Here is a 23,939-nt window from a genome sequence, read left to right as displayed (position 1 = left end):
GTGACTTAGAAACCTTAAGAGAAAATAAGCATCATCTCAACCTCAGAAGGATGCGACGTGAAGCAGAGAGCACGTTCCATTAAGCCAACTGAAAGCAGCATGTGCCAAGCCACTACCAACAGGCACAAGAGCAGGGAGCTGGGTCCCCACTTCTCAGGCAGTCAACCCTGCTTTGGCCACTCAAGGAGCCACACTCACTCAGGCCACAACCCCCAAGGGCCACAAGGAAGAGGAAAGCCTGGCTGCCCACTAGGGCTGGCCCACAACAGAGGTTCTCATCCCTTCTCCCCCTAACCCTCCAACACTAGATACTGGATCCCAATCCCCTCTCAAAGCCAATCCCTCTCTTCTCCCCAGCTAGCCTCCTTTTGCCTTAGGCCCCTGGCTTGGCTGAACCCTAGGGCTCCAGATGGATGTGCCTCTCCAGTTCCAGCACTGATGCTTAGTCAGCTCTAGCCCAGACAGCCAAGGGCTCCCAAGAGCACGGCACCCAGGCATATCAAGAGCCTTATTGATGGGGTGCTGCTCTCAGTGCTATGGCTGAAGCATGGAAGGCAGGGCTGGTTCAATTCCCATTCTGCTGCTTTCTGAGCCTGGCTTCAGGCAACTTGCTTTACCTTGAGAAATCTTAACTTCATGATTTGTGAATGGGGTAACAGTGAGATTTCTGGGAGAGCTGCTGCCCCATTTTATCATCTGTCACCTCCCACTCACCCCCTCCAACTCTGGCCTGGATGCCACCTTCCTCATTCTGCTGATTCTCAGCTTGCCAAGGTTACTTAGGCTGTTACTAGATTCAATAGATGCCTTATAGTCCCTCTCTGACTTTTAACCTCTCAGCACAATTCAACATGTTTTTCTCCAACACTTTCCTAAAATCCCCTCTTCTCTCAGCTTCCAGAGCCCACATTCTCCCTCCTTTCCTCCTTCCTGGGCCCCTCCAACAACAGACATTTATGTTCTCACAGTTCTGGAGGCTGGAAGTCCAAGCTCAAGGCTCCAGCTGACTCATTCCTCGTGAGGGCTCCCTTCCTTGCTTGCAGATGGTGGCCTTCTTATCATGCCCTCACATGGACTTTCCTTGGTGCGTGAGCACAGGGGGCTGCAGGGGAGAGAAACTCTCTGACATTTCTACTTATAAGGGCACTAAACCTGTAGGATCAGGACTCTACCCTTATTCCCTCATTAAACTTTTACCTTCTTGGTGGCCCCATCTCCAAACATAGCCACAATGGGGCTTAGGGCTTCCCCATATGAATTTAGCGGAAGACACAACCATTCAGTCCACAACACTGCCCTAATGTGGCCACTCCTCAGGCACTGGTCCCTGACTCCTCTGACCTCCCCCAACCCAGTACTGCCCAGCAGAACTTTGTGACCACAAAAATGTTATATTCTGATCCATCCATGTGGCTACTGAGCTCTAGACATGACAATTGGAAAAAGAGATGGAAGGTTTAATCTAATTTTAAATATTTTAAGTGTGAGCATCCACATGGGGCTCATGGCAGTAGCTCTGCAGCACACGGCTGCACACCCTCCTTATGCAATCATGCTGCAGAGCTCGCATGAGCTGCAGGCTCGTGGCTCCCACATCCCCACCTCTGGTCCTGACGCCTTTTCCACACTTCAGACCTAAGGGTGATGCTGACTCACCTTTTCCATGAGCATGTGAACCTGCCAGAAACAAAGCTGTGACCCTCCCCCAGATCCCCACCTTAGTAAAAGGCAGCATCATTCATGAGTCCTTCCTGCCAGAAACCTGGTAACCACTCTCAACTCACCCTCTCTCTGATGGCCCACGCCCTTGGAGTCCTGCCTGGTCACCTCCATCCTATACCTTGAGGCCGCCCACTTCCCTCCACCTCGGCCTTTGGTTCTTATGGCTGCACAGCCCTTCGTCTTACCCCAGGACCCTCTGCCCCTCCTCCCCTGGGGCTCTGCAGGAGCCCCCTCTGTACCCTCCAGTCTGCCCTGCTACCTGCCTCAGCCCACTGTCTTCCTCCAGAGCCTGGGGGTGGCTGTGGGAGCGAATGCAGGCAACAGGGTGCTGAGCCCCACGTAGCCTCTAGTGACAGCCACCCCAGGCACAGCAAGGCCTCCCTGCCCCAGGCTTCCAGAGGAGCCCCCTGCACACACTCCCTGCCCCTCCTCTGGGGACTGAACCCCAGCAGGACAGTGGCTGCTGCTGCTCCCCCCATTTCCCTGCCCTTCAGGGGGGTGTCACAGGGAGGTGACACACAGCTGGTATCTGCAGGAGAAATCTGTGAAACCCCTCACACCCGTTGGCTGTTTTTAACCCTAGAGCACATGAGAGGCTTCCATACTACAGCAAAACAAATATAGTGTGAAAATGAAGGAAGACCCTGCTCCCATTGAGGAAAGCAGAGACCGACTATTTCGATCTTGCTGTAGCAAGGGAGTCGGCCACCATCCCTTGCCTCAGCAGGGCCTCAAAAGCAGGCAGGAAAGTGGGAAGTTTCAAGACGGAGAGGGGGAGGCTTGGGGTGAGCCCCGACAGAGGCTGTTGGCCTGGGGAGCTGGAGGCGGCTGACCAGAAACAAGGGTGCCACGGGATTAGGGAGGGGGCTTGTTTAGAGTTGGAATATGAGTTGGAAGTGGGGACAAAAATTAGGGAAGCCATCAGTTGCTAATCAAGTGCTGGTCATTTGGGGCTGGCTGTGGCAGGGGTTACTCATTGGCTTTCTGGGCTGTTCCTACAAGTCAGACTCATGGCAGCAGGCTGGCCCCTGGGCTTGGACTATAGGGAAGGGGTGGTTTCCTGGTCTGGGTCTATAGCTAAGGGGATGTTTCCTGGGCTGGGTCTGTAGGGAAGGGATTTCCTGGGCTGGGTCTGTAGGGACAGGTGATTTCCTGGGCTGGGTCTGTAGGGAAGAGGTGATTTCCTGGGCTGGGTCTGTAGGGAAGAGGTGGTTTCCTGGGCTGGCTCTATAGGGAAGGGGTGGTTCCCTGGGCCTGTCTATAGGGAAGGGGCTGTTTCCTGGGCTGGTGCTGCAGATCATGGGTTAGAGCTCTCTTTTCTCTATTATCTGGTTGTTGCCCATTTGTAGATTCAGCGTCTCAACAGACAGACTTGGAAAGCATCCTTGGGCCTGCTCCCATCCCCTTCCCAGCTCCCCAGGCAGCCACGGTCCTTCCTGGGGCATCCCTGGGGACTTGCCGTCTGTGCTGCCTCTGGTGCTTGATGTGTGTGCTGTAGCTGTGACGCGTGTGCACTATGCAGCACGTGCATCACACTGGCTGTCAGGCTGCTCCTGGGATAGGGGTTCAGCACCCACATCCCAAAAGCACCTCGGGGCAGGGTGCTGAGAGTGGGAGCTGCAGGGCTCAGCTGGGAGGGCGTGGGAAGTGTTTGTTTGTAAGGCTCAGGAGGAGAGGAGAGGGCCTGGAAGCAGGACACTGTCCCAGGAGCTGTGCCCCCTGCTGGGTCCTGATTAGCAACCGAGAAGCACTCACGTTTTCCTCTTAATAGAGAATAATGATCAAGACACAATTTCTATTTTGTTTTTAAATTTATACTGAAGAGAGTATTAGAAATGAAACATTAATGGAATGTGAAAAATGAACTCTGCATTCAGCTCCCATTAACTAAATTGCTGGAGCTCGTGGATGGGAAGGGAGGGGGATAACTACGCCCAGACACAGCCTTTCCACCACACGCACGGCCGCCTGCCGCCCAGCCAAACGGATCAATATTTTATGTACTTTAATTTTCTCATCTATGGGCTTGATGTTCTGACTCATCTTTTGTTTTATTTTCCTACTTCATAAATATTAAAAGTGCACATCCGTTTTCCCAAGAAGAGCAAGGTTCCCAGTTTCTGTTTGGAGGCCCGTTCCTTATCCTCAAGAGGACAAAGATACTGTGACTCTTGAGAGCTCCCTTCCCTGGCAGTTCCCACCCTCCTGTGCTAGTCAGGGCTCTCCAGAAAAGCACAGCCTGTGGGAGGACATATAGAGATCTATAAAGAGATTTATTATGAGGAACTGGCTCCCACCATTATGGAGGCGGGCAGGTCCCAGGAGCTGCAAGGTGAGCGGAGCAGGCCAGCAGGGAACTCAGGAGAGCTGCAAGCTCTTGGTTGAGTTCCTGTCCCAAGGCCAGTGGGCTTGAGAATCAGGAAGCGCTGATGTTTCAGAGTCCGAAGGGAGGGAAAAAGCTGACAATCCAGTTTGAAGGCCATTTGAGGCAGAAAAGGATTCCCTCTTGCTCCAGGGAGGGTCTATTTGGGCCTCAGCTGATCAGATGACACCCACCCCAGGGGAGGGGCATCTGCTGGTTTAAGAGCTAATCCCATCCAGAAATGCCCTCACAGATGCGCCCAGGATAACAGGGTTGACCAGATGCCTAGGCACCCCGGGCTCCCATTAGAATGACTTCAGACTCACTTCCTTTCCTGCCTGCCTTTGCTCTCCTCCTCCTACCACATCTCCCATTCCCAAGTTTGCAGTATTTGGAACACAGCTCTCCTTAATTCATTTCATTTTTTTCTGATGGGACCCTTCAGCCCCTTGCAGCATGGCCACGTTCCCCTTTTTTGTTTCCTTTCTTTCCCCTTTGTTATCATTTCTTTCTGTTTCTCAGCTTCTTTTTCCCTCCCTAGACCCAGGCTCTGCAGAACATGCCAGGGGCCCCAGGGAGCGGCCCCTCATCCCTTGGAATTTATTGTTTGCCCCACATCCTGCCCTTGGCTTGCCTGCTTTCCACAATGCAAAAGCCATCTGCGAAGTGACAAACGTCCCTGTCTGCGAGTGACACTCAGTCTCAGCTTCCTGCTCACACACAATTAGACCACTGGGCACAGGCAGCCCCCACTCTGTTCTCCTGCAGGATGGGAGTTTGGCAGAGACCCCAAGACAGCCAGGATGGGGCCTCGTGGAGGCTCAGGGCTGCATTTCACCAGAATTCCTCTTATCTGTGGCAGTCTTAACCCCCCCAGGGTTTTTGTTTGGCAGAAGGCTTGCATGTTCCTACACGATCTTTTACTGTTATGCATTTCAAAAATCATCATTGAAAAGGCAGTGCAGTAGCACTATTAAAGGAATTTAAAAGACATCACAAGCACCTGCTAATCCTGCCACCCTCACACAGCCACTATTTTTACTGGAGTAATAACGTCTTCACTTAAAATCTCCCCATTAGTGAAATGCATATGCTCTGAAGGAAAATGAAATGTACATGCAGCTGAGCAGAACGTACTCAGGTCCGGCGTGGCTCCCGCCCCCCACCAAGCAGCACTTCCCTACGGCCCTGGAAAATGGGGATTGTGCTTGGGGAGGAAGCTGGGAGGCCTCCAGGGCCTTCCAAACTGAAGGGTGATTGAACTGTGGTCCACCCTGTCCCTTACCTGAGGCTAAATGTAGGATTCAATCTTTCACAGAAGGGTTTTCCATGAGGTTGGAAATGACAGAGTGACCATGTTGTTCCTCAAGGGACCAGAGCCCTGACTCGCCTTCTCACTGCTGAGGACTGTAGGACACATGGCTCTCCTTACCCCATGGGAAGGAAGTCTCCCTTCAGAGCCTCAATCAATGCCTCAGGCTCCATTCCTGGACCCTGGTGCCTGTGCCTGCCATGTGCCCCATCTCCGGTCCCAGGTCCTGAGATGTAGCTTTCTCAATTATTCGCTCTTCTTAACACTCCCATCTGACTATTGCCACCTGTGGCCGATCTGCCCCTGAAATCCTCTGATCTGAGCCCCACCTCCATCCAGGCACCCGGACCTCTCACCTGGATTCTGGCAAACCCGCCCCACCCGCTGCTGGTATTTCTTTCTCCTTTCTCTGAGCTCTCCCCCATGGGAGAGAATTATGAGCCCACACAACACCCTGAGCCTGCCATGCATGGGGGAGGGTGTGACCAGTGGCATTCACAGGAACATGTGCTCCAGGCATGGACCCGGGTTCTAGGTCTGTAGGGCAAGGCAGGAAGGACATGTGCTCTAAGCATGGACCTGGGCTTTAGGCACAGGTGACGCAGGCAGGACGTGTGCTCCAGGGGTGGACCTGGGTTCTAGGTACACGTGAGGCAGACAGGACATGTGTGGGAGGCCTAGGGACATGGAGGTGAGACCATTTACACCACCTGTGGCCCTTCACAGACACTGGGACAGAGGCTGTATCAGATGCTGCCGTTCTTCATGTCTGAACTACTTATCTCCCTGAAAACAGACCAGTGGCTCCTCCCATCTACCGCAGCCCGGCTTCCTCCCCAGCCTATCTATGCCTCCCTCTGCTTCCGCAGTGGTCCCCACCCAGTTCTGACCACACCAGGCCAGGTGCCCTCCACACACCCAGGGCTGCTCCTCTCACCGGTGGTCCTGGGCCTGTCCAGATTCCCTCCCTGGAAATCCCTGTCTTGCCTCCCATCCCAGCTCAGGCATCCTCCCCTCCAGAAGCTGGGCAGGGGTGAGCAGGTGCCACTGCCACCTTGGTGACCCCATCATATCCAGGTGAGCCTCTGTCTTGCCATCTGTCTCATTGCACAGCAGTCATCTATTCTGGACAGGCCCCCCTCTGAGTGTGGCCCCGGCATCAAGCAGCATCTCCAAGACACAGCAGGTGCTCATTAAATGTCTGTTGTACTGAATGGAACCAGAAGGGTCTAGTCTCCCCTCGGGAAACTGCTGGGTGTGTTTGTAAGGGAGGGGGTAGGACCGTGGGGCAGGGAGCAGTGTGGCAATCACACCCACAGGCTTCTGAGTCATCAGACTGGGCTCCACTCTGAGAGGCCCAGTGTGCACCTGCTTTCGAGGCAATGCTAACATCTGGTAGCTCTGGGTGGTAAGGAAGACCTGAGATGAGGCAAGTGACCCGTTGGACACAATGCCTGGCACACAACTAATTTTGACAAATGTGAGCTCTTGGTGGTCATTGTAGCTACAGCATGGCCTCCGGCGGGGCTGGCTTGTTGTGGCCAATCCCAACCTCACACCTCCAATCCGCCACCCTCACAATCATGTTCCAGATCTGCTGGAGAAGACTCAGCAATCACTGTCTCCCTGGTCCCAGGGAAGGTGCAAGGAGCTGTCTTCAAGACACCACACCTGTCCTTCAAAGGCAAAGGCAGCTGAGCTGGAAGAAACACAGAAGCTACATACCCCCCAGAATAAAGCCACAGCCTCGAGGTGGGAGCACCAAGATGGAGTCTCATGGCAAGGGCGGTGGGCGGTGGGGGGAGAAGCGTGGCCAACATGCTCAATGACAGAGATCAGACCCAGAGGGAAGGTGTTTTGATGGAGTCTCATGGCTAGAGCTGTGGGCAGTGTGGGGAGAAGGGTGGCCAATGCGCCCAAAGCCGGAGATCAGACCCAGAGGGAGAGTGTTTTAATCCATTCTTGAACTGCTGTAAATAAATACCTAAGACTGGGTAATTTATGAAGAAAAGTAGTTTAATTGGCTCACAGTTCCACAGGCTGCACAGGAAGCACGGCTGGGGAAGCCTTAGGAAACGTTCAATCATGGCAGAAGGCAAAGGGGAAGCAGCTCATTTTACATGGCAGGAGTGGGAACAAGAGAGAGAAGAGGGAGGTGCCACATGTTTTTAAACAACCAGATCTCCTGAGAACTCTATCATGAGAGCAGCACTACGGGGATGGTGCTAAACCACTAGAACCCACCCCCAGATCCAATCACCTCCCACCAGGCCCCATCTCCAGCACGGGGGATTACATTCCAACAGGAGATCTGGGTGGGAACACAGATCCAAACCATATAAGGAGGCAAGACAGGAGCCCTGAAGCCTGACACTGTCTAGCTCTGCTGGGTGCGCCCAGCTGGAGCAGTCACCTCTAATGCTCTGCCCAGATCCCCGTGCCATTTCCGTGTGCACATCCTGGCATCTGTGGGCTTTGCTTCCACAGCCCCATACCTGAGACCCTCTTCAGAGGACCAATGTTTGGGCTATGTCTTGACCTATTCCCCCTTTTGGTGGGGGAAGGATTCCCATCCTAGGGTTATGGGGCTGGCTGAACACACACCTGACACTGGGCAGATGAAATGACAGCAGCTTATCAGTGTTGTGTACTCACAGCCCAGGGGTGGGGTTCCTGCCCACAGAGGCCCACACGGAGACTACACTGGGTACAGAGTGAACTGGCCCTGGCTGTGGGAGGTAGGCTTTGCTGTATCAAGAGACTGGGTCCCCTGATTCCCATGAGAGGATGTGATTTCCTTATTTCAAGAGTCCTGCATCTGGCAGGAAACTGAAGCACACTCCTCCACGATAAACAGGCAAAGATAACGGGTGTTGTTTGGCTGGGGGGTCTTATCTTGGGGAGTAGAACTGGGGAAGGGAGCTTGCTGTCAGGCCATTTGAGGCCTTCTCGTTTCACATATCAAGGTAGCACATAATATTGGGCTTACGGCCGGGCACGATGGCTCATGCCTGTAGTCCCAGCACTTCGGGAGGCCGAAGCGGGTGGATCACCTGAGGCCAGGAGTTCGAGACCAGCCTGGCCAACATGGTGAAACCCCAACTCTACTAAAACTACAAAAAATTAGCCAGGCATGGTGGTGCGCACCTGTAATCCCAGACACTCAGGAGGCTGAGGCAGGAGAATTCCTTGAACCCAGGAGGCAGAGGTTGCAGTGAGCCGAGATCACACCACTGCACTCCAGCCTGGGCAACAGAACAAGATTCTGTCTCGAAAAAAAAAATATGTACACATATATGTATATATATATATATATATATATACATGTATATACACACATATATACATATATGTGTATATATATACACACATATGTATATATATGTATATATATACACACACATATATATACATATATTAGGCTTACACCAAAGGCTGCTGGGACTGCTTCTCCTACAGATCAGTGAGCTGGAATGTCCAGAAGTTTACTTTCTTCCCCCTCAACCTCCACTTCAACACCACAATTGCCTAGGCCAAGGGCTGGCTGGCACAGGACTAGAACAGCACAGCTCTCTCACTTCTAATAGGGATAAATGCAGAGGGACAACCTACACCCCAGAGCTCCCTGCAGGGGCAGCCTGAGGCTGGATTTTGCCTAAAATTGTCCCTTTGCTCCTCTCCTTTTTTTTTTTTTTTTTTTTTATCATGTTCTTCTCACATCAACTCTCTTACTGGTTTTTCCTAGAAGAACCAAGTCCTTATCTCAGGGCTTGCTTTTGGGGACTGACCCAGGACATGTTATCCTTCAAGAGGATTTGCCATCTGCCAAGCATTTTACACACTTCCACTCATTTGATTCTTGAAGTAGACCCAGGAACTCAGCAAACGAGAATTAAACTCATTTCATAGGTGAGAAGACTGAGACCCAGGCAGATGTTGGGATTTGCCCAGAGTCTCACAACGAAAGAGGAGAGAGGGCTGAGCATGGGGGTTCATGCCTGTAATCCCAGCCCTTTGGGAGGCCAAGGCTGGAGGATCACTGGGGCTCAGGAGTTTGAGACCAGCCTGGGAAACATAGTGAGAACTCATCTCTACAAAAAGTTTTTCAAAAATAGCTGGTCAACGTGGCATGTGCCTGTAGTCCCAGCTACTTTGGAGGCTAAAGCAAGAGGATTTCTTGAGCCCAGGAGATGGAGACTATTGAGCTGTGATTGCTCCAGAGATATGATTCCAACTCGGATCTGAGCTGTGCCTCCAAAATTAAAGAAACACCAAGTATACCATAAAGCTTCACATGAAGTTCTCAACCTCAGAGAAGGACCCAGCATCTCCCTGGCCACCTCCTTCTGCTCATCCGAGTTCCAGCTGACATGTCTCCTCTGAATCCTGCTCCCAATCTGAAGCTGTCCCGCAGTCAAGTTCCTCCACTCTGTCCTGTTTTCTTATGAATTTTTGCTCTACCCACCTCCTTCCAGACAACTGTGAGCCCCGTAAAGACAGGACTCATTGCTGTGATTCAGTCTAAGTCACCATGTGGGTGTTCAGTGAAGGTTTGTTGAATAAGTTAGAAGATTAATCCTGCAAAACCAGCTTATAGGGGCTTGAGGGAACTGTGAGTATGACCTCACCACACTGTGGCCACAGCCTCCCTACTGTACTGCCTTCTCTGGGGTCCATCCACTCACACGGAGCGATGCCTGGAGCTCAGCACCCCACCGTCTAACCATGAGGCTGCACATCCTCACATCACTCTCACCACTTTCCTGGGGCCACACACCAGCACGCTGCAGTGCTGAGTTTTGACCCTGAGGCTGAGAGAGGAGACACAGCACCTTCACGAATGACCTGGAAGACGGGCAGGGTGGGGATGGAGAGTGATTGATGTTTGGAGGTGGAGAGCCTGACAGTGGTACCAGGAAAGGACTTTCACCTTGTGAATAATAAAGACAATTGGGCTTCAACGTATTTATCACCCTTCTCTCAAGAAGGACAACGTTGGAGAGAAAATGGTCCATGTTACACAGAACAATGAAGAAAAGGTTGTAGGAGGTGCTGGTATCACAAATGTTCGTCTTCAATGAAGCAAATCAGGGGGGCGTCATTGCCGCAGTTAGCCGTGGGTTGAGTGGGGAGGGGTGCCCCTCACCGGTCCCCAGGCATCCTCTGGGTGATTCCCGTGATTGGCCTCAGCCGTTCTAGGTCATTGCCGCCGCAGACCCACCTTGCTGTGCCCTGCACTGCACTTCTTCTGTTCATTTCCCCCATGTAGCTGGAAATATCCTGAGTAAACACTTTTAAAAATAAGAAACTCCGGACTTTCTCTAATTAGATAATTTGAAATCAGGCCAAATTAGGATGTAACTATTTTTACATGGCTCCTCTTTATTCTCTGCTGGAAAAATTATTAACAGAACTAATACCTGGGATGGTGAAGGGCAGTATTTATTCCCCCATTAAATCCATAACAATTCTACCTTGCTAAAAATAGAGGGGAAAATGATGAGACTTACAAAGCGCCTTCTCCTTTCTCAGGTGCCTGACATTCAACATCAAGATAAACACGGAGTTGTGGCTGTGGCTCACGAATTTGTTCACTTTAAGCCACTCCAGGCCAGCTGCTCCATCCCTTTCCTGGCTCCTTCTTGGAGCTGATTTCTGATGTCTTTTTGGCTCAATCCCCAAGATATTCATTTTCCCAGTGCCATTTCCCACTCCTTTTATTTAGTGAAGTGTGCTTTAAAGGTTGGTTGATACTTGCATATCCTATCCACAGTCCTGTATGGAGAACCCACCCCATGCAGGACACAGGGAAAAATCTTGGGGTCACAAAGATGAAAAGGCTGAGTCCATCCCTGAAGAAGCCGATAGTGTGACAGGTGAGATCAAGTAATTGTGAAATACTACAGTGGGCCCTAAAGTAGTGGGGACCCTCAGCAGGAGAACAGAGGACTGCTTCCTGCAGGAGACCTCTACTCTAATGAGGTTCTGGGGGGCAGTGCAATGGGATTTGAGACCTGGGTGCAGAACACTGAACAGGTAGAGGCTGTGAGTGAAGGAGTCACTGGGTGGCAGGAGGTGGGGACAGAGGGTCTCCAGGGACCAGGCTCCAGAGGGCCCTGTGGGCTGCACCAAGATGCCTGGGGTGTGCCCAGACAGTAGCAAGAAGGGCTGGATGTACGGGAAAGGAAGAAATCCCACACTTCTGTACATGGCTGCTTCCCTGCCGCTTGCCTGCTTCAAAGTCGAATTCTTGATTTGCCCTTACCCCTGGCTCTGGCCCAGGAGGCCACTTTGAAGCTTAGCTTCAGGCACAGGGCTGGGTGTTAAGCAGAACCAGTTTCATGGGGAGGGCTCAGATGTGAAAGGAGATAGGGAATGAAGTCACCCCTGGAGGGCCCAGTCTGACGGCTCACACCCTTGCTCTGGGTCCCCGCTCCGTGCTGATTTTGAACCACCTGTGTCACAAGTACCCCTACTCGCTCACGCCTTGAGTCTCCTCTGTGATTCCTCAACCATGTCCAGCGGTGACTGCCCTGCAGACTCTGACCCCGTGGTGCCCCCACCTCAGTCACCTTTTTACTGAACTTCAGTTCTTCCACAAGCTCCCTGCTCCCCAGGACGCGGTTCCTTGTTCCCTGGGGGCTGTGGACATGCTTGCCAACTGCCGGGCTCTCCTCCCCTGGATAAAAGGTCCTTGGAGCTGCAATTTAGTCTGTTTTGCTCATCAGTTTATCCCCTGCCTTCAAAGCAGTGCCAGTGACATTGTTGATGTTCAGTGGAGATTTGCTGAATGAGTGAATGAATGAATGAATGAACTCCAAAGATGGCCAGGAAGCTAGGGGTATGCAGAGGATAAGCACAGGGCATTGTCCTAAATGCTAAAACTTTAAGCATCAGAAAGGCCTGCTGTCTGCCCCAGGTCCCCTGCGGTGCTCTAAGAGCCAGGAAGAGGGGCTTTAATCACTCCTGGTGGGTGGGGGAGGTGGCTGGGTGGATCTTGACAGGTAACTTACTAGGTCCTGTGATTTTTTTCATCTTGCTTCCCCATGTCCACCAAAATAGACTGTGCCTTCCACCTTCCCTTTTGGCTCTCTGAAAGCTCCTTCATCTGGGAGGAGATGATTATGAGGGAAGGAGGGTGGGTGGCTGGAGAGGTAGGTGAATCAATGGGGTTGGGTGGGGGATCCTTCCATGGTTTGTTTTTCTAAACAGTGACCCTGGGTCCTTTATCTCTTTTACTGACCACCATCAGATGCAAACCTAGTTACTGCCCCCTGGAAAGGCAGGAAGAAGTTCTGTTGCTGGCACAAGATTCAGGTGGAAGGTGTAGTCCCAAAAAGGGGGCCTCTGAGGGAGGGGGGTTTCACTTGGCCCAAAGCCTTGTGAGGATGGAAGGGTACACCACCTCCCCTGCCCTGCTCTGACCTCCAGGGATGCTGACACAGAGAGAGAAGGGGAGACAAACAGAGAGAGAGAGAGAGAAAAAGGCAGACAGATGGCTGTATGACTTCAAAGAAAACATTTAAAATTCCAGAATAATAATTCAAAATACATCACACGCCTCCTGTGTTTCAGAAACAGTTGGCCTAGGGGAGATAAAGATGTTCAAATGTGGCCCCAGCTCTCCAGGAGGTCCCAGGAGGTAACGAGGGTAAAGATATATTAGTGAGGACCCCCCCACCCCGGCAGCAGCCTCACCCCCAGCCAAACCCACACTCCAACTAGCTCCACCCTAAACAGCCCCACCCTCAACCAGCTCCACCTCAGCTTGATATGGTTTGCTTGTGTCCTCATCCAAATTTCATCTTGAACTGTAGTTCCCATAATCCGCATGTGTCATGGGAGGGACATGGTGGGAGGCAGTTGAATCATAGGGGTGGCTACCCTTATGCTGTTCTCACCTGATAGTGAGTGACTTCTCATGAGATCTGATGGTTTTATAAGGGGCTTTCCCCCTACTTTGTTTGGCACTTCTCCTTGCTGCTGCCATGTGAAGAAGGATGTGTTTGCTTCCCCTTCCACCATGATTTGTAAGTTTCTTGAGGCCTCCCCAGCCATGCGTAACTGTGAGTCAATTAAACCTCTTTCCTTTATAAATTACCCACTCTTGGGTACGTTCTTATTAGCAGCATGAGAATGAATACATTGCCTTAGGCCCAAATAACCTCACCCCCACAAAAAGCTCCACCCCAAGCAGCTCTACCCCCTCAACCAACCAACCAGCATCACCCTGCACCAGCCCCACCTTCTCAGGGACCTCTGGGCTCAGACAAACGTTCTGGGTCAGAAACAAGATTTCCCTCTGTGTACTCCACACAGATAATTTACATATGAGTTTTTGGTTTTTTTCATGTTGAGGTTTTAAGGGGCCAATACAACCCCCTTTTCCCTGACCCAACATTTGAAAGAAGATCAATTGAGAAAGACAGGAGTCAGGTAGGTATCCCTGATAAAAGCTAGGAGACCCACCAAGCCAACTGTGTGGCCTCAATGGGGCTCCTGAATTATACAGACACCCCAACAAGCTGCCAGCTCTGAAGGTGACTGTAACCCCCTCCCCATACCAGCTCCCACAGCACAGTAGCACAGTGGGAAGGAAGACCAAGGCACACTCTCCAGGCCAGCCTCCATGGGATGGGAGAGGAAGGGAAGAGCTACACATACACACACACATCCCTTCCAATCAGGGGTCACTCCTGGGCAGGTTGGAAGCTGAGCTCCTCTTCCCAGTTCTTTCCCTTTCAGGGCAGGGCAGTGAAATTAATTCCCTCACCTCTGTGAAATAAGGAACCAGGAGGAAGTGCTCCATGCTCACATATGCGTGCACACACACATAGGCAGGCATACATGCACACACACACACAGGCACCGGGGGAGCCTCTAACTCTGTGGACCCATGGGAAACCTCTGAGTACTGACTGGGTAGGTCTCATTACATGGCCCCAGTTGCAAACCAACTTTTCTCTAGGAGCACAGATGGCAACTGGAAGTTGAGAGCTACTTGTTTTCACATCTCTCTTTTTCCGTAGACTGTGAGCTCCTTGTGGGGAGGGCCTCCCCCACCCCCCACCTGCTATAGCTCTCTAGGGTGAGCAACCAAGCCTGGTTTGCCCACAATTTCCCAGGTTTGGCACTCAAAGTTTCACGTCCCAGGAAACTGCCTTAATTCTGGGCCTACCTGGATAATTGGTCATCTTGAAATAGTCAATACATATCTGTTGACTGAATGAACTCAGGGCTGCATCCCCCACTCACTCCTGAGAGGTTGAAGAACAAGGACTCAGCCACAGGTGGCAGTGGCCAGGAGGCAGTCTCAGCCCCGTTACCTGTCTAGGGGACGAAACTTGCTTCTTTCCACCTACAGTTGTCAGCAAGATCCTCTTTTGACTTGGTGGAAGGGGAGAGGTGGGGGGTAGTTGTCCCAAATATCATTTTTTTATTTGGTGGCTGAAACTTGCAGACCAAAGCTCTGGAGGTTGCAGAAAATTCCCCAGGAAATGAACGCCCTTCATCCTTTATCCTCAGCAGATGCAGAACAATGCAGAAGAAGCCGATGTGGGAAGTGTGTGTGCCGGGGACTGCATAGAGGCAGGTCTGGGCAGTGTTGATTACGAGACCAGCCCTAACATGCAGAATTGTTTTTAACTCAGTTTCAGGCAGTTGATTTGCCTGCATGAGATGCTTTCTAAATTTCCACGAGGCTGACAAGTGGCATTCCATGAAAAGTCAGGGAAATTGGCATTCGCAGGCATTTGCCAGCATTCGTGGAAACCCATGGCATACTAGGTAGGGACTGAGGAGGAACAAGTTTCCTCAGGGGTCCTAAGAAAATCCTGGCCACAGTTTGCACCCTGACAGAGTTCACTAATTCCACACAAAAGAAGGGCCTTGAGGATCTTTGCCATGTTTGCCTACAGCTGTGAAATCAGAGACGGCCAGGGTGAGAGAGTGCCGGTGGGTGCAGTATGCATCCTGGTGATCAGGGGCGGGGGATGCAGTGGCGCAGAAGGGGCATTCTGGATGATGTGGGTTCGAGCTGGGCTTTAATGAAAAGAAATGCATGCAAAGTTTCCAGCTGGGAGAAACAGCTGGAGCAAAAGCCCAGAAAATGAAATACAGGAGCAGGTTAAAGTACGCTGAGGTACACTGGTTGGAGAGGATAAAAGATGGAACAGAAGGTGAGCTAGTGGGGGAAGGTCCCATCCAGAGCCCACCCTCACCATTCCATCCCCAAGCTCCAGGCCTGCCTAGGGGAGCTCGAGGAAGCCGCCAACTGGCAGAGTGGTCTAGGTGGCAGCCACCAGGCTCCCCACCCTGAATGTCAGACCCTCCTCATGCTATAGCTTTGGGGACCAATAAGGGATATCACGTTTAGAATCACCCAAGAAACAAAACCCCAAGTGTGACAGCTGGCAACAAGCAGAGTGAGCCGACAGGGCAGTGAATCCGAGATGGGGGCTGTGTGGGCTTCCTAATCCTCTCCTAGATTCAACCCACACGAGGCCAGGCAGACCTCCCCCATAAACAGGGCCTACCCAACAAATTCTCCCTGTGGCTGTGACATCATAAAAATATGTATATTTGGGCCGGGCATGGTGGCTCACACCTGTAATCCCAGCACTTTGGGAGGTTGAGGCAGGTGGATCATGAGGTCAAGAGACAGAGGCCTTCTTGGCCAACATGGTGAAACCCCATCTCTACTAAAAATACAAAAATTAGCTGGGCATGGTGGTGCATGCCAGTAGTCCCAGCTACTCAGGAGGCTGAGGCAGAAGAATCGCTTGAACCGGGGAGGCAGAGGCTGCAGTGAGCTGAGATGGCACCACTGCATTCCAGCCTGGTGACAGAACAAGACCCTATCTCTAAAAATGTGTGTGTGTGTGTGTATATTTATACACACACACACGTGTATATGTATATTATGTATATGTATATGTATATGTATATGTATATTATGTATATGTATATGTATATTTGGTCTCTGTCCCCTGTTCCCCGCACAGAGCTTCTAAAACCGTTGGAATTTCTTGAGAAGTAGGGGTGCTGGGAGAATCTTTTGTTCTATTATTTGGTCTTTGACCCTGTTTCCTGACACAGAGCTGCTAAATCACTCAGAATTTCCTGGGTGACAGGAGCATCTTCTGTTGTAATGAGGTGACCCTTTGTGGGCTCCTGGATGGGCGCTGGTCACTCGAGAGACCCAGCCAGGATTAGAAGCGTGGAGAGGAGAGACAGGCTGGAGATGGAGTTCATAATCAATCGTGCTTATGTGATGAAAATCCCTGAACTGCGGAGTTTGGGAAACTTCCAGGCTGGTGAACAAGAACACATCCACATGCTGGGAGGGAGTGTACCCCAGCTCTGCAGGGAAATAAGCTCCTGCATGGGGATCCTCTGGACCTCGCCCTGTGCCCCTCTTCATCTATCTTATCCTTTATTAAACAGTAAACTGGTAAACCAGTGTTTCGTTGAGTTCTGTAAGCCCTAATAGTAAATTCTCATACCCAAGGAGGGGATCATTTATGCAGGTGGATCAGAAGTACATACAGGTCACAACCTGGGACTTGGGCTTGGTGCCTGCAGTGGGAGACAGTCTCGTGGGACTGTGTCCTCTACTCTGAGTCTATACTAATCCCAGTTGGTATCAGTTTTAAATGAAATGTTGGAAAACCCAGTTCCTCTCCCACTTTCCCAACAGATGAGGAGAAGCAGTGAGCAATGGCGATAAGGCACCTCCCTCTCTAACTTCTACCCGGGCCACCGGTGGATTCAGGGAGGGAGAGAGAATGGGGCTGCCATAACAAAATGTCACAAACTGGGTGGCTTAAAACAACATACATTTATTCTTTCACAATTCTAGAGACCAGAAGTCCAAGATCAAGGTGTGGGAGGGCTGATTCCTCCTGGTGGCTGCAGGGAGACTCTATGCTATGCCTCTCCCAGCTCCTGGTGGTGGCCCTCCATCCCTCCATCTGAGCTGTTTCTTGGCTTACAGACACCGTCACTCCAGTTTCTGACCCCATCTCCACCTCACCTTCTTCTCTGTCTTCTCTTCTTATAATGACATTAGTCATTATAAGAAGTGATAGTGAGTGAGTTCTCAGAAGATCTGATTGTTGTAAAATGTGTAGCACTTTCCCTTTCTCTCTCTCCTGTGGCCACATGAAGATGTACTTTCTTCCCCTTCACCTTCCCCCATGATTGTGATTTTCCTGAGGTTTCCGCAGCCATGCTGCCAGTACAGCCTGTGGAAAAGTGTAACCATAAACATGGTTATGATATGTTTAAAAGTGTATATAACTGATATGTTTAAAACCACAAAACAGTGCTGAGAGAAATTTTAAAAGGCCTAAATATATGGAGAGAGACCATGGATGGGAGGAGTTTATACTACTAAGCAGTCAATTCTCCACAAGTTGACCTACAGATTCACTGTGATTTTCATCAAAATGCCAGCAGGATTTTTGGTAGGAATTGACAAGTTAATTTAAAATTTTATATGAAAATTTTAAAAAAGGCTAAGAATAAATAGGGAATTATTGAAAAAATAAAATAAAGTCAGAGGATTTAATCTACCATAATTCAAGATTTACTATAAAGTTATAGTAATTAAGATAGTGTAGTATGAGTAAAAGAATTAAACAAATAGATCATGGAACAATGCAGTGACTCCAAAAGCGTGTGTGCCTTTGTGCATGTATAAATAAATGTATATGTATGCACATGTGTGTATATATATATATGTGTGTATGTGTGCGTGTGTGTGTGAACTAGTTTTTTAAAAGGCACCAAAACAATTCCATGGGCAAAGGAATGTCTTTTCAATAAGTTATATGTAAGTAACTGCACATCTACATGAGTAAAAATAATCATTCACTCTTACCTTATACCATATACAAAAATTAATTCAATATAGGTCATAAGCTTAAATGTGAAAGTTAAGGCTATAAATCTCTAGCAGAAAACATAGAAGAGGATCTTTATGGTATTGGGGCACACAGTGATCCCTTAGGACACAAATGCTCTACCCATTAAAGAAAAAAACCAATTTCTACTAAATTTAGGCCTTTTGTTCATCAAAGGACAGCACCAAAATCAGCCATGGAGTGAAAGCCGGTATTTGTAATATATATGTCAGACAAAAAGCCTACACCCTGGATATACATGTAAAAGTCTATCACAAATCAATAATAAAGAGACAACTTCCCTCTAAATCTGCAAGAGACTTAACAAGAATAAGTGGTCAAGATATGATTGAAAAAAAGAATAAAGTCGGAAGATTTAGTCTACCTTATTTCAAGTGCACAAAATAACTGAATGCATAACAACCACAGGAAAAGTTGCTCAACATCCCTGACCATTAGAGAAATGCAAATTAAAACCACAGTAAAGACCCACTACACACCACCACAATGGCAAAACTTACAAATCCCAAAAACCACAGAGCTGGCGAGGGTGTGGGTAGGCTGGAATACTCACCCGTTACTGGTGCATGTGTGGGGATGGTTACGCCACTTTGGAAAGCTTTTTGACAGTTTCTCGTATGGCTGAACGTACATTTACCCTAAGATCCAGCAATTCTTCTAGGTCTATAACAACCATAAATAGGCCCACCAAATACTTGTACAAGAACGTACGTTCACAGCAACTTTATTTGTAGTAGCCAAAAACTAGGAACAACCCCAATGCCCATCAACAACAGAACTGATCAACAAACTGTAGTATATCCGTTCAATGAAATTCTACTCAGAAAGAAGGGGAGGAAAGAGGGAGAAAAAAAAAGAACAAATGGCTGATGCATGCAGCTACTTGGATGAGTCTTGAAAACATGAGTGGAATGAAGGAAGCCAGACAAGACAGAGTACAGACGGTATGATTCCACTTATATGAAGTTCAAGAACAAGCAGGATGAATCTAAGGTGATGAAAGTCAGATCAATGGCTGCCTGCAGAGGGGGTCAGGAGGGGAGACGGCTGCCAAGGGCAGGGTGTTTCTGGCATGATAAAAATGTTCACTCAATCTGGATAAGTTTCCGTTGTCAAAATTCAACTAACGTTTCATTTGAAACTGTGCATTTTACAGTATTGAGACTATGCCCCCACAAAGCACTGTTTAAAATAACTTACAGACAGGCTGGGTGTGGTCTGCAATCCCAGCACTTCGAGAGGCCGAGATGGGCGGATCACTTGAAGCCAGGAGTTTGAGACCAACCTGGCCAACACAGTGAAACCCTATCTCTACTAAAAATAGAAAAAGTGAGTCAGGTGTAGTGGCGGGCACCTGCAATCCCAGCTACTTAGGAGGCTGAGGCAGAAGAATCGCTTGAGCCAAGGAGGCGGAGGTTGCAGCGAGCTGAGATCACGCCACTGCACTCCAGCCTGGGCAACAGAGAGGCTCTGTCTCAAAAAATAAAAAATAACTTAGAAACAAACTGAAGAATGATATGCAAATAACAACAGAACACAGGAAGGGAAGGAATCATTCTAGCACAGAAGCTATCTACCCCTTCTTGAGCTTCTCAACTTTTCCTGGCACAATGCAACATGCCTGTTGCATCACCCCCAGGTAGTGTATCATAAGCCCTTGGAGCAAGGGGTTTTCCTGGACCCAGAGAGACTTGGTGACTCCCCTGAGATCCCCCGAGCTGTGCACAGTGGCACAACCAAAACACAAGGCAGACATGCTGATACCAAGCTGTCAGCCTCCACATTCCTCCAGGTGCTGGGCTGCTTTCTGTTTCTTTGTGTGAATCCCACAGCAGCCAGCAAGATCACTATGATTGCCCATTTTAAAGGTGAGGCAACAGACTCATAGATGAAGTGGAGTGAGGCTGTGAGCCCAAGCCCAGCCCACTCTCCCACTAATACCACCCCTGCTCCCTGCCCCACTCCTGGCCACCATTGCTGTCACCTCCCAAAAGTGCCACCTATGCCTACCCAAGGCCTTGACATGCAAAAAGGAAAAGCCTCGGCAGCTCCAGAGGTGAAGCACAGGTCAGGGATTCTCAACACAGAAAAGGCTATGTCCCGCCCTGCCAAGGTGCAGAAGCACAGCCCCTGCGCAGCAGCAGGTGCTTGGAGGAGATGCACCGGCCTAGAGAACAACGGGTCAGGTGAATATTGGGCGTTACGGCTTCCCCAGGGCTGTGTGCCCTTCACTACCCCTCCAGACTGGGAGCTCTAGCACACCGTGCCCATGCCTGGGGTACACGCCATCCCCAGCAAGTGTCCTTGGATTGAATGGCTGTAGTAGAGTTCCTCTGTTGCCCTGTTGATGGCATTTAACAATGAGCAGTGTGCTGGACTGTCCCACTCACTCTCAGGCGGACCACTAGTTCTGAGTCCCCCCAGAACAGGCAGCTTGCCACCCTGTCCTACAGCTGAACTGGAGGAGGGTTCCTGGAGGGACTGCTGGGACACCGGAGGCTCCTGGGGAGGAAGGAGTTTCAAAAGGGAGCCAGTGGCTGGCCCAGGTGCAGCAGGGATGCGGTTGAGGAAAGATAGACCACACGTTTGTTGTTGTTGTTGGGACGGGTCACCTGTCCCAGCGAGACAGTGGACTGGCTCCATGCCTCACCCTGAGCCCCAGCCAGCAAGCATCCTGGACCAGCAAGACGCCTCCAATATCTCCTTCCTCTGGGTGGGTCCCAGCGGGAGCTAGGGCCCTGGCTCCTTGGACCCCTCCTACCCCAAATCCATTGAGAGGACATGGCCCCACCCCCAGACACCAAAAGAGCCACTCTTGCTGTCCCTCATGCAGTCTGCTCTGTCACGCGGCCCCCCGGGGACACTCAGTGACAGGCAGACAGTGTCATCACCAGTCCTTAAGAAACCTCTGGGTCTCAGCTTGGTTGAGAAAGGATGGCAGCCCTGGCCGGATGCTGACCAGAAAGTGGTAAGCAGGAAAGGAGTAAGATTAGAGACAGCAGCAGTGTCTAATGGAATTTTCTGGGTAAATGAGTGTTAACAACATGGCTACTGAGTATTTGAAATGTGACCCCTGTTTCTGAGGAATTTAATTTTTTATGTAACTGCATTCATGTGAATGTAAATTTACATTGCCACAGGCGGCCAGGGGCCATGTCCGAGAGCATAGCCTTGGAGTGGCCACCAGCTCTGCTGGGAGTTTCCCCCAGGAGTCTCTCTGGGTCCAGGAAAACTCTCTACTCCATCTCCACCCAGACTGTGACTGTGCCCTGCCCTTTGCCCTGCCCGCCAGGGCTGGTTTTGAAGGTCTGCAGGAACAAGAAGCCATCTCTGGTCACCTAGGGTGGTCTTGGAAGGCCGAGCTAGGAACCTCTCAGAAGAGAGGGAGCCGAGAAAGGGGTCCTGTGAGAAGGGAGAGGGCAGGGCTGGTGACACCGTAATGCTCGAAAGAAGCCACTGCTCCCGCCCGGCTCCCACTCCATGCACCCCATCCTGGACACCCAGAGCAACCGTGACGTCCCTAGATCCTTTTCCAAAAAGTGAGGAATAAACTGCCCAACACATTCTCCCCAGTCCCACCCAGCTGAGCCCACCTTCTGGTGTGACCATCACTGGAGTATGGGTGGCCTCGTGGAGGGGCTGCATCCGCCCTCCATGGCCACGGCCACACAACCCCAACATGGGCTACTGCAGAAAAGCGTTCTTTCCATCCCCACATCGCAGAATACCTGCCAACTGTAACAGGCCCTGCCTTTCGGGGGCGTTTCTTCAACCCAGTTTTTCAATGGCCTTTAATTGGCTTCCATGTTCTCTGGCATCCACTCCCCACAAGCAGACCCTGACTCAGAAAACGAAAACCTACCTGTCGTGAGTGGCTCCTGCTGCTCTTTCCCCAGCACCTGGGCCCCTGTCCTCGGGGCAGACAGGGCTATTTGTCAAGCTCAGGAGAGTCGCCAAAAGACTTGTTGTTCCTGCAGGGAAGCCCAGCCAGTGCCTCCTCCAAGCACACCTGAGGGGCTAAAGAACAATGCTCACCATCTAAGCACGCTGCCTCCCTTGAAAGGGAGAGGGGTGCAGAAGAAATGCGACTTTGATCCATCAATTCACACGCCAAAGATGCCACTGCAGTTTGAAGTGGGAGAGACACGTCTCTCTTTACAGGTGATTCAGACATTGAGACGGCCACACATGCCGCTGTCAGGGAGGAGTTCAGCTTGGACATGCTTAGTCACACTGGTGGCCGGGGAAAGAAATAGGGCAGCTACCAGCCTGGGGACCAGGAGATGACAGCTTCAGTGACAGCAGAGAGGGCTCTGGGCTCAATGGACTCCCCCTCTCTCTGCTTTGAAATATCCAAATTATGGCCATCCCTGCAGGAAAAACACCAGCCTGCATCTCTGCAGCCACCTCCTTGACACCTGAATTTTGATGGGTCACTTTTACATGTGGGTCCAAGCACTGAGCTGGTGTTTGGCTTCCATTAAGGGCAATTTGTACGTGTTTTTCTCTTTTACCCAAATGAGTGTTCTTCACCCGTGTCTCCTCCTCAATCCCCTGGGCATGTGCTGGCATCACTGAAGGGCTTTCCTGGGTTCTTTCTGAGAGCCTTGGAGACTGCCCACTCTACTGTGCCAGATGTTTTTCCTCCATGCCTGGTTCTGAGTCACAGTCCACTCAGGTGGGGAGCCAGCTTGTCGGGGGTTCGCCTCCCATCTTAGTCACAGAAGCAAATTCCGCATCCAGAGCACACCTCCTGCAGCTGGGGTGGGTAATGTGCAATTATTCTAGTCTTCAGCTGAGGTGTCTTTGCATGTTTTCCCCTTGGACTCTGGCCTTGCACACACAGACACACACACGTGTGTACATCCTCACACAAGTGTGGGATTTGGGGGATGGATGAACGGAAAGTAACAGCGGGCAGAGGGTCCAACACTTGGGTGCCATGCCTGTAGACTGGGAACTCTCACTGGATGGGCCGCAGGACCCCAACAAAGCCCCACAACCCTTGCAGGCCGGTGACTGTGCACAGGGATCCCACGAAGCCCTGTGATCTTTAGGCAGCTGTGTGTACCTGTGCAGTTTGTAGAGAGCTGAGTCTTTTGATCAGACCATCAGGGAGTTCTCCAGGAGTTTCCACAATGAGGGAAAGGAAAGCTCTCTGCCCTTGGGGATACTCAGCCCATGAGGCCCTGGGGAAGAGATGTTCTGAGGATGGGAAGACTGCAAGGTGGGAGCTGGGCCTGAGGCTGGGCCTGCTCCAGTGGACACCAGCCTGCCTTGGGGAAAATCTCAAAGAACACAAGCTTTCTCTCTCCTTGCTCGGAACACTCCATCCTGCCTGGAGCTCACTCAGGCCAGTCCCTACTTTGAGGGACCTCAGGTGGATGTGCAGAGTATTCCAGGTTGTGGAGAAGGGAGCGGGGCATGCAGTGGCTCAGTGGACTTTATAAAGCAAAGTGTGCCACATCCCCACATCCCCGGGGGGATCTGAGCACTCCAGGCCTGACCAAGTCCCCATTCACTGGGAATGAGACCAGCACAGCCACGGAGGGGAACCTGCATGCTTTCTGGGTGACTATTGATGCTGATGGTTCAGTGCCTAGGCAAGGGGGAAATG

Source organism: Nomascus leucogenys, chromosome 24 (assembly GCF_006542625.1).
Source record: "Nomascus leucogenys isolate Asia chromosome 24, Asia_NLE_v1, whole genome shotgun sequence".
Lineage (NCBI taxonomy): Eukaryota > Metazoa > Chordata > Mammalia > Primates > Hylobatidae > Nomascus > Nomascus leucogenys.
The sequence above is the reverse complement of the archived record's forward strand: the minus strand, read 5'-3'. Positions refer to the sequence as shown.